We start from the raw sequence: 12,121 nt of genomic DNA on the forward strand, positions 1-12,121 counted from the left end.
ACGATCCCTTCCTTGGAAGCCCCCCTTGTCAACCCCCCCAAGCCGATTCGCACGCACGCACATACTCACACAGAGGCAATCGCACAGGAACCCACAAACACACAGTCTCTCTCACACACACACACACACAATGATATAAAGTAAAAATGAAACACTTTAATGATGTTTAATAATTTTTATCTTTTAGGACTAGCCTAAATATTTCTGATCATAATTCAAAATTTCACAACTAGTCTTCATTTTGATTTTCAGAAGAAAATTTTCTACAAACAGTAAGGCAGCTTGAATAATCGTTTTTACTCTTGTGCATCAATGATTAAAAAATGTATTACTCAACAAGGGATTGGACATGCATATTTTCAAATTATAAATGAATATATTAAAGACTAATTGGACTTATACTGAGCAAAACAAAACCACATAAAAATGACTTAAAAACTTTAAAACAATTATACAATGTATTAATTATAAAACCCTTTTTTAGTTGATATTAGTTCATGTAATATCTTAATTTTAAGTCAGTACAGCCATTCAACAGAAAAAGTTTTTGATGATAGGCTATTGTTCTAAATTAAAAACACGCATTAGTAAATTCCGAGAAGTGTCACAAAGTCTTTATGGGCATTACTCTACATTCTGAGTGATGACGCCCATTTCACATCGTGATGTGGTCAAATCAATCCCTCTCTCTGTAGTTTATGGCCAGGTGTAACATTTTGCATGCTAAGGCTCAAAAAAAAGAAAGGCGACGTTTTATTAGGATCAGGAATAAGTCAAACGGGCACTCGTTTATCTGTGGATCACACAGCGCCCAACAAGAAGAGCTCAACTCGCTCATGTTCCTAAGGGGAAATTCAGCGGTGTGTCAGGTTGAAGGAACCCTCTCTCGCTCGTGCACCTCGGTGCGTGCGCGCGGCCGAGTCTCGTCACTCGTTTAACCCGGACGTGAAGCGGCGCCACAGAAAAATATCCGATACGGTCGAAGAAAAAGACTCAAAAAAGGCAAGTTTGAAAACACAAACACGGCGTCAGACGCGGCGCGTTTAACTGCCCGGTGAATATTGTGTTTCTCGTCTTGTGGGCGGGCGGGAGACACGACGGTGTGGTGGTGTGGGGACTCACTTTATGACTCTTACAGCCTACATGGGGTCTGTTGGGGAGCTAGCTGGAGTTAGCTCGGCGGCTAGCTCCTTGTTCCATGCTAGCAGGCTAACCACCACCTGCCAGCGCCTAGCCTGGTTAGCTAGTGGGCTAACTCTTCATTTAGAGCTAGCCGTGTTTGGTTAGCCAGCTAGCCGTAGCACGCTCCTGGGTGTTATTAGCTAGCTAACTGTGTGGTTGGCTAACATGCTAGCTAGCGTTCTGCTTGTATTTAAGAGGAGCGTTAGCATGCAGCTGGCACACGTTTACTTTAGTTTTAGAGTCATCATGAATGAACGTGTTTTGTATATAAGCTTATTATCAAGACATTTTGAGTGCCCGTACTGTCATTGTACAGTTATATTCGATATTTGATGTAGTGGCGAGCAAGCTGTTTTTGTTAAGGGGGCCTGTGTGTGTATGTAATGAAGCTTTGCCAAATAAAGAACCCATGTCTGTGTAGATGGGATTATGTCACAGCGCCTGCGCACTGATCTGCCTTGATATCCTGCTAAATAATGAGTTTTTTTCCTGCATGCGCAGTGCAGCGCTGCAGGGGTGCTTGGTGCCAGAAAGTGAGCTCTGTTGAAATAGCGAGAAGACGAGTTGAGGGGTTGCTGCATTGCAGGAATTGGGTTTGGGTCAGGAGTGGGCCTCGGTGGGGTCAACATGTGGCATGTGTACCCTCTCGTGTGCAGATGATTAAAGTAACGGAAGAACATTGTCTTTGCTCATACTGTTGGCTTTTTTTGTTACTGGGGCATCATTGGTGTTATGACTTCCGTTCTACGTGCTGCTGCTGTTCACACAGGGTCATTGTTGGAGTTCCAGGCACTTGGCACAAGAGCACACACTCGCCTACCCGTTACACCTGTTTGTACACCTGTCTGTACCACCCTTCCCCCATTCTCCGTCCTCATTCACCCGAGGAGTAAGGCCGCATGTTTGCTCCAGCTTAAGTATGAATGTTAAGCGAGTATGGCCTTTAAATAATTGATGTGTACTTTTGTGTTAACACAGGTGTTGGTGGAGGCTGTTTTTAATGATGGTTTAGTAAGATTTGCGTTTGTGAACTTTTCTCATTTATCAGTCTAGAAGGGCAATTCTAGTCTGGCACTCCCTAGAGACATTCTCTATCCTATTGTAAAAAGTTGGCAAAGCGGTTTTTATAGTATCTGAAGACTGTCAACTGCCAGTGCCTCCAAGACTAATATTGTGTGGTTTTGTGGGCAATACAGTATATGTCTTCGAAACCACTTTCTAAATGACAATAGATGGAGCAAATAGAGTAGATAGTAAACACAAGCTCCCGGAGCTGCATTCGGCAGTTTGGACTCTGCTCTGGTGAGAATAGGGCCTGGTTATTAGGCCTAGATCGATTTTTGCTGATAGTGAATATTGCAATTTTATTTATGAAGGCTAATATTGAAGCCATTATTGTGATATGCAAATTACAGGATTTAGTTGGATACCTACAGCTAGGCAGTACATTGTCAGTCCTTGGTCACTGTGACTGATTTTCATGAAAGGTAAAATGTTGGACAACATTTTTCAATGTGCTACATTTGTCATTTGCAGAAATATGATCCTAGCCGTGGTCCAGGCATAACCTTTCTACAACCCAGGGTTGTTTGGTAGCGGGAGCACTGCGGCGTAATGTGTAATCAAATTTCATAGGCACTAATTCCACTCGGACCTTAAGCTGTAAGCCGTTAGCAACATGCTAAGCTGAGCTCAAGCTCGCCGACGTCTGATTGGGTCAGTAATGCTAATGAAAATGAGAAGCGGGAGCATGAAGACTCTCCTTCTTTAGAAATGGATGTGTGGTGAATTTGCGCTTCCCAGTGAACTATGACAGCAGGTTGTGAATGAGGACGGTATATTTGCAGAAACACATGAACATGCTAGCGCATATTCGTTGCCATCACTTGGATGTGCCAACAACGTAATTAAAGCAGTTGGAATTTACCGTTAATCAGGTTGGGCTTAAGCTTTTAAATGATAAAATATAGCCTAATTGCGACACATTCAATTATCTTTATGGTTCTGTTTTGTACTTTAACAACGTAAGAGATGCTTTTCAACTTTATATTCAATTGTGACCTATTGCCTTTATCAGCCCTGCATAAAAATATTGTTTTTTTTGTCCGTGTATGTTCACTGTTTCCATTTTACTGCTTAATACACTGGAAGCTTTACCAAGTACCTCAGGGGGAACTAACGACACTTGGTGGAACAAACTCAAACTCGCACTACTGTCTGTTCCAAATAAATGAGAAGAAACCTACACATTTAGTTTTTCCCCCTATGATACTGAATTGTGACGTCTAGCCTAAACTGTAGAGAGGACGGCATTGTGATGTCTGAATTTTAATACTAATGGACAATGCATTAAATACTCATCTGTTTCATTGCCAGTTATTGCAGTAGCAACAGTGAAATTAGGAAACTCAAAGGAAAGTGTTATGGAATTAATGTTTTTCTAATAAGAACTGGTTCTTCCAAGGTGCAGAAATGAAAAAAACATTATTATTGAATAAGACTTTCAATCTCGGTTGTAGTTCAACAATCCGGTTTAGAGACTATCCAAACATCCAAATTGAGCTAATATTAATTAGCTATTGTTTGATCATTAAAGTAATGAAAATAATATTTATCTTTCTTTGAATGATAACTAAAGTTATATATACTGTAAAAAAAAATGCATGGTGAAATTCCAGGATGGACCTAAAATGCACTCTAACCTTTACAGGTGAACTTAATGTGACCTCCTCAAAACCTTTTAATGCACATGTCCGACTGTTCAATGTTTCAGTACTTTATGCATAACTTGCTGCTCTCTAACAAGCAGCTCAACTGCAAAATTCATAACTGGTGTTTGATCCATGTCGATTCACGCTGAACAGACTGCCGTGCATCAGCCAGTGTTGTCACCAGACGAGCCTTTGGTGGTGGTGGTGTTACAGAGTGGGTTGGTGTATGTAGTCAACACGGAACTGCCCTACACTATGTGACAAGCTCATACTACTTGAATAGCATCATTAATCCAATCACTGTGCCTCTTAATGAAGAACACGGGCCTAATTTCATCTTCATGAATGAAAGTGCTCCAGCTCCTCGAGGTCGCATCATTAGGGAATGGCTTCTGGAGACTGACGTACGTCAAATGGGGTTACCTGCACATTCTCCAGACCTGAATCCCGTAGAGAACCTCCGTAATCAGCCGAGTCGCGTGTAGAGGCTCGTAATTCTGTACCCCAGGACCTCAATGACCCGAGGGGCCTTCCAGAAGAGTGGGACGCCATAGCCCAGCGTTGTCGAGCTGTAATTGATGCTTTTGTTGGGGTGTGCCCACCACTTTTGTTTGCTTTTGTTCAGTAAATTGTTTGATGAGGAAATCAGCATAGCATTCATCTACTTAAATACCCTACTTTCATGATACAATACCACTGTGTCATGAACTTTTTAAATTTGACCTGAAAGTCAAATATCCCTAACTTTTTGTGAGCAGCACATGTTTTCAGTTAGCCAAGCTACACATTCTGTCTAGCTAACTCATGTTAGCTATGTTAGCTAGCTAACTAATGTTAGCTAGCTTGGCTATCCTACTTTTAAGTTACATTCACATTCCTTAAGGTAACTTATTGCTGCTCGCATTATTTTGCTAGCGTTCTTTATGTAGCAGGCATTTAGATATGGCGGGCTTCTTGGCATGCGCGTTGTGCAATGTTCCGAGGAGCCTAATTTTCTCGTCTTGCCCTGTCAAAACGTCTGTAACCGATTTTTCCAGTAGCATGCGTCGCTGAACATGTTTGTATTTAGGGTTAATGAATACTCGGTTAAACGGTAGACCACTTGCATCAAAATCTGTTTTCACAGGCGTGCGCTTAAATTAAAATTCCATTCGCGTTTTTGAAAAAAAATAAGAAAAAGTAAGTATTGTACAATCCTTGCCTAACGCAGCGCTCAAGCCAGGGGATACGGCACTGCTGTTACTGTATTGACACGTCTTGTGTGCATAAATGCCTGACTACTCCTTTAATTGCCCAGTAGGTATACCATAATTAGCTAGACGTTTTGCCAGCTGATCTGCATGCAGGAACAACAAGGTGCAGAAACTAATAAGATAATCAGAGTAACTTATCCAAGAGGTTTGTTATAAATAGGGCTTTATGTAGATTTGTCATAGGCCTTCATAGGGAATGACCTGATGTGTTGATTTCATAGCTTGTTTATATGCACACCCTATGCTGGTACTACAGTAAGCCTGCAGACAAACTAAATGACCCTTGCTGAGAACTGTTGTCTTCGTGGAAACATTAAGCTGTTTTCTCACCCACGAGCTACACTTACACTCTCCCTATCCACTTTAGATGCATACTGGTTCTTTGCATATTCGTCACAGAGCTCTGAATCGTACGTTTCTGGCTCACAACAGCCCCTTGCAACAGTAACGAACTGTAATGAACAGTAACGGTGACGCAATAAACCGCGTGTGAACGGTTTATGTGATGGAGTCATTTGTGAATTGATATGAGGTTGCAATAACAGACTTTCTTTGCAACCACGATCACGCTCGTCGGCTCATTGGTAGATTTTTGAGTCACAAATGACGTCATGGAAAGTGTCATGTTTGCACGGCAGAGTGCAACACATGGTCAACACATTCACACAACAACACGCAGACAGCACTCGTTCATCCCAGCTGCTCTCATGTCAAAAAAGTTTGATTATGAGTGTAACGTGTCGGATGTCTACGTCTAGAAATGGCCACAGTCTGGAGTCATGACTGGAGAGGAGAGGAGTGCTCTGCTCACTCTGCTTCCCCACACTAGAGATAGGAGTGAGCAGTGTAGCAGAGGAGTGCTCTGGTCATTCTACTTCCCCACACTAGAGATGGGAGTGAGCAGTGTAGGAGAGGAGTGCTCTGGTCACACTCTACTTTCTCACACTAGAGATGGGAGTGAGCAGTCTAGGAGAGGAGTGCTCTGGTCACTGCTTCCCCACACTGGAGATGGGAGTGAGCAGTGTAGGAGAGGAGTGCTCTGGTCACTCTGCTTCCCCACACTGGAGATGGGAGTGAGCAGTGTAGGAGAGGAGTGCTCTGGTCACTCTACTTCCCCACACTAGAGATGGGAGTGAGCAGTGTAGGAGAGGAGTGCTCTGGTCACTCTGCTTCCCCACACTGGAGATGGGAGTGAGCAGTGTAGGAGAGGAGTGCTCTGGTCACTCTGCTTCCCCACACTGGAGATGGTGAGGGCCTGGTGCACTAGATAACCATATAACTCAACAATACTTCACTATGAGTGCACAGGCACAAGGTGCCCAGCCTTCTGGCCCTCCTTTAATGGAGTATAAGCAGGACTTCATTTAGCTCCTTCACATTTTCTTCCACTGGTTGCCAGTTTAGATTAGTCGCATAATGTGTAAGTGAATTCTTCTTAAAACCCAGCCTGTACCAGAAGTCCTTGGGAGGTAAGTGTGTTTGGGGGCTCTAACGTTAAAGGTTCGTCCTGTTTAATAAGAGCAGTGTAATTTAGTAACGTGCACATTTAAATGTGTAAGCGTGTCTGTGAATCGTGACCACAGTGCTGCCGTTAGCTGTTGGTGCAAATGTTGTTTAGTTTTATTCTGATTTTCTGCCAGGTAACAGCATTGAATTCTAAGAAGTGACTTTGAAGACTTCAAGCCACGTGTTGATCTTTTGATCATGTGACATTTTTCTACTGATACTGCAGTAATGGAGCTGATATAGTATGTTTTGTAGTATATCGTATGTTTTAAGAGACGCAGCAAGTTCACCATGTATGTGTTTAGACACACAAGAAGTTGAGCAATTACTGTAATTATAGGTTCAACGTCAGTGAAACTGAAGACGTTAGTGATTTTCAGAGCCCAAAATTCTGAGTTATCAGTCACACTGATTAAATGGACTTAAAGTCGGGGGAAGGCGTGCTCAAAAACCTGGATGTTTAATGGATGTTGGGACACACCGAAACCCAGAAGCCATGCGTGGAAGGCTAGGGTTAAATCTGTGTTTAAAATAGCCACTTTAATACGCTTTAGAAATGCTAAATGCCTCAGATGAATATTAAACCTCGAGGCAGTGGTAGAGCATCAAATCCACAAACCTCCACAGCTAGTGACGCGTTCCTGCACACCACACACACACACTCACACACACACACACACGTGGACCCACTGCAGATCACTCTGGGTCTTCTGTGTTTACAGCTCCTACACGGCATCGCTTAGCTAATATTTCTCACTTGTGTTAAGTTGTTGGGCTGGGCAGTAGGTCATTAGTGTATATTACATTTGTAGTTTTGCTGTAGGCTTCTGTACACAATCACACATTACAGCTTACACTAGCAAATGTATGGAGTCAAATTAGGGTCTTTAATGGTGACGAAAAAATAATAATATCGCAAAGATTAGCATTTTGCATCCTAATTTGTTTCTGCAATACTTTCCCTCTTTTGCGTTTCTTTCTTTTCTTTGCGTTTCACATTTTATGTTGCTGCTTTTTTTTGCAATACTTTCTCCCTTTTGCGTTTCTTTCTTTTGTTTGCGCGTCACTGCTTTTCTTTGCGTCTCGCATTTTACGTTCATAATTTTTTTTTGCGCTTCTCTCTTTTCTTTGCTCCGGTTTTACCCTCTGTGTGGGGGCGGGGAAAGAGGCGTGGCCAAGAGCGAAAGGCGTGCTGTGAACGTTCAGCGTCATCAGTTGAACCGTCACACAGCGCGGCAATTTGGTTACTGGTATCATGGCAGACGGTCGCCCAGCTGGACCACAGGTATATGCGTGCAGACATAGACATCAGGTGCTAAAGCACCACCAACTCTGCCCTTTATCAACGAAAGTGCCCTTTTAAAACTTCATTTAAAAATATATATATTATTATTATTATTATTATTAACATTTTACTGAGGTCGGTTTGAAATGATCTTTTGAAAACCTGAGCGAATAAAAACAATGCCCTGAAATGCGCCACCACCTCGCACACACCCGACCTCTCTCTTCCTTTAACACCAGATGCGCTGCAGCAGCAGTTCAGTTCAGCGAGTGGAAGGAAGCTGAACTGACGCTGAACGTTCACAGCACGCCTTTCGCTCTTGGCCACGCCTCTTTCCCGGCCCCCACACAGAGGGTAAAACCGGAGCAAAGAAAAGAGAGAAGCGCAAAAAAAAATTATGAACGTAAAATGCGAGACGCAAAGAAAAGCAGTGACGCGCAAACAAAAGAAAGAAACGCAAAAGGGAGAAAGTATTGCAAAAAAAAGCAGCAACATAAAATGTGAAACGCAAAGAAAAGAAAAACGCAAAAGAGGGAAAGTATTGCAGAAACAAATTAGGAACGTAAAATGCAAAATGCTAATCTTATATTTGCGATATTATTATTTTTTCGTCACCATTAAAGACCCTAATTTGACTCCATACAAATGTAAATATATGTATTTTTTGTTTTTAAAGCGTTTTCATCAGTGATCCCCTCTGGATGAGAAAAGGTACTTTGTAAGACAAATTATTGTACTTGTGTAGAAACAGTTCAGATAATGGAACTGGATAACTGCCAATAAAATAAACTTATTTTCTAACTCTCAGCAGAATCTATAGTGGAACTAAAGTACCTTTATTGCCTTTTACATGTATGGGAAATAATTATAACGTGATTGCTATGCCTAGTTAGCTAACCCGCTATACTGATGTGCAGTGAATTAGCTAGCTTACTGTAATGACAAAACTGTTCAACATGTGAATAAAATGTCCAAATAGCCCAAGTCAGCAGCTTTGCATGGGAATCCCTGTTGGTCAGGGTGGGTGTTGTAAAGACGAAGGAAACTGGATGTGGTGGTGATTTTTTTAAAAGCTTCTTTCTAAATTTGCAATATTCATTCAAGTTGAATTTTTCCAGTTAATATTTTCAGTTTTAAAAAGGAGAGCTGCAAGACTTTATTAGCTTGTTTGAAACCGAATATTGGTGATTAATCAAACAACGATAAATATTCACAGTTTAAATATCACTGATTCTGGAGATGAGTAGATGTATGGGGTAAAAGATGTGTGTGTGTGTGTGTGTGTGTGTGTGTGTGTGTGTGTGTGAATAGGATCATTTCTCACAGGCGATTGCGGGTGAGGAAATATAGCCCAGATTGAATTAGTTTACACGGGTAGATGGAAATTGAAATATGGATTGAGGTCATGCAAATGCTTGTCTGCACTTTCATATGTGGGATGAAATATATTATTGCTCTCACATTTTGTGTGTGCTGGTGTTTTTGTGAAACAGTATGTTTGAAGAACAGTTAGTGTGTGTGTGTGTGTGTGTGTGTGTGTGTGTGTGTGTGTGTGTGTGTGTGTGTGTGTGCGTGCGTGCGTGTGCGAGACTAAATATTGGAATTCAGGATGGTGAGTGTTGACTGATACGACTTTGTCATTTGTATGTATGTCAACTTGACACAGAATAGACGAGAGGTCCTGAACATATCGATGTTACTGAACATTCCTCAGAAATGAACATTCTTCTTTTGTTCTCCCACACTGTTGTCCCAGTCTCACACTGCAGTGTAACTTTTCTCTTGTAACGTACAGGAGGTTGTAGCACATCTGGACCTGCTCTTCCAGTGTTGGACCCTGGTCTGGGCTCTCGCGCTCACTCCTGGTCTCACGCTCACTCCTGGTCTCGCGCTCACTCCTGGTCTCGCGCTCACTCCTGGTCTCGCGCTCACTCCTGGTCTCGCGCTCACTCCTGGTCTCGCGCTCACTCCTGGTCTCACCCTCACTCCTGGTCTCACCCTCACTCCTGGTCTCACCCTCACTCCTGCTCCCTTATGCACATGCCCACATGGGCTCCTCTGTTGCACTCTGCCCTGCGTTATCATCTTTAGTGTACAAGATCATCGTCTTTATGACTACGTGACATTTCATTTGACTCTGTGCAGTCAGAGAGGAGCAGAGAGAGTGAGCGAAAGAAAAGCAGTGGAGATTTACAGGACATGCCCATAAGTGGCATTTCAGTAGCTTTAATCAGTGTGTGTGTGTGTGTTTGTGTGCGTGTGTGCGCGCGTGTGTGAAACAGTGAAAGATTTTAGCAGATAATCAGAACAGATGGCATTTCAGTTTTAGATTTAACCTTTTGGGGTTGTGTGTCTGTGTTGCTCATGTCTCTGTTTGGTGAGTGGATGTGTGTGTGTGTGTGTGTGTGTGTGGTGCTGCTGCGGTTTGGGCCACATTCACCCGGTAGACACTGACCTGTGGTGAGCAGAGATCAGCTTGAAACAAACCGATGCGTTCTCTCCAGAGTCACGTGATCCAGGTGAAAAAGTAATTGTACAAAAAAAAGCAGGAGAGAGAGAGATAGACACTATTGTCTGATTGAAATCGATAGTTCATATGGTTGTGAAATTGCCTCTCTGGTTTGAGGGAAAGAGCAGCTATGTGTTGGGTTGTGATTCCCCCTAATATTGGCCGAGCAGAGTAGAACAACCCTGAATACTTTCACCCGCTCTGAATGAACGCTTGTTAAAAAAAAAACCCCAGTAAAAAAATAAATTAATGATAACAATATTTCTTAATATAATTAGTGTGGCTTGTGTATGTTCTTGTACATAGTGTGAACATACTTGGTGTGTACAGTAAGCAGCAGTGGTATCAGCACTGCAGAATTACTGTATCCCCCGTGACGTGGGTGAACTGCCATGTTGTGTGTGGAGATGTGTGGGCATGTGGGCTGCCTTCAACAGCAGGACATGGACACCAGCGGCCTGTGTGTGTGTGTGTGCGTGTGCATAACATCCCATGGCCTGCACGAGCTCTGTCTGCAGCCCATCAGCGAGCCCCTGTACGGCAGTGTGAGTGCGGACCGGTCCACCTCTTCTGTGCATTCTTCTGCTGGGCTCCGGTGTAGAAGGCCACAGAACACACTCTCCTAAGCGTCCTTCTGAGAGTCGGTCCCGAGCACGCGCGGAGGGGAGGTCCTGGTGGGCGGGGCCAGTGCAGCTCCAGCGCCGTGCTGCAAGTGGGCCGGCTTCCAGGACCTTGGACGGGTTGTGACATTTTCAGAGAATCCGTGTTGAAGTATACCATTAATAGCAGTGTGTAGGGGTGGACAGTATAGCTGAACTGTAATGGCACACTACTTGACATTTTAATAATACAAACCACGATATTTAGATTGAATCATTTATCAGAAAACAGCAAAACAGTAGTGCCACGTCTCCTGAAATGCTTAGAAATAGTTTGGATAAGGGCAATAATTTACAAGAATGAGGTACTTGAGGAGAAAAGGGGGTTTAAATGAATGCTAAAGGCATTGGCAAATTACCAATCTGATTCCTGATCCTCCACACGGATAAAATGTGGTTTTACATTGATTGTGACCCCACCTAAGTTTGAGGCTAATTGGCCTAAATCTCACTGGCCAAACATGCAGCAGCCAGTGTCCTGGTGATGGTATGTTGTGCTGTAAGCTTAGTGAAGTTCGTCATTCCATGTGAAAAGGTTTTAGCAGATGGTTGGTTCACACTCAAGAAATGCAGTTGAACCCAAGGAATATAAGGAACACTACATGTTAGGTGCAGCTGTTTGGGTTGAGCGGGGTTGGAGGCGTGGTTAAATGTCGGGGAGAGCCCACGGTTGTGGACACGTTCTCTCTCTCTCTCTCTCACACACACTCTCTCTGTGTGTGTGTGTGTGTGTGTGTGTGTGTGTGTGTGTGTGTGTCGTTGTCGGACAGCTGCCTTTGCCTGAAACCATGAACCTGGCATTCCTACACACTCGGCCCTTGAAGTTGCTGATTCCATTTGTTTTTAGGGAGGTTATTGAATTTCAGGATTGTTTTAAAGAATTGCAGACTGCATTTGACAGTCCTGTTAGATACAAATTAGACTGGGATTTTCTGTCTTCAGAAGGTGTGCAGATGTAGCCTCTGTGCACATGGTTGTGTAAGTGCTTCATTCTTTCACTGGTATAAATCAGCAGT

At 43.0% G+C, this 12,121-nt stretch overlaps 1 protein-coding gene across 1 annotated transcript in view; it reads left to right on the forward strand.

Annotated features, from left to right (window-relative positions):
• The first annotated feature begins 752 nt into the window (after positions 1–752).
• spop (speckle type BTB/POZ protein) overlaps positions 753–12,121 on the forward strand; it is a 77,717-nt gene continuing 66,348 nt past the window's right edge. The window contains exon 1 of the mRNA XM_076997009.1: positions 753–1,002. The gene's annotated coding sequence lies outside the window, so the exon portion shown is untranslated. The remainder of the gene's footprint in view (positions 1,003–12,121) is intronic.

The sequence above is a fragment of the Brachyhypopomus gauderio genome, chromosome 2, assembly GCF_052324685.1.
Source record: "Brachyhypopomus gauderio isolate BG-103 chromosome 2, BGAUD_0.2, whole genome shotgun sequence".
Taxonomy (NCBI): Eukaryota; Metazoa; Chordata; class Actinopteri; order Gymnotiformes; family Hypopomidae; genus Brachyhypopomus; species Brachyhypopomus gauderio.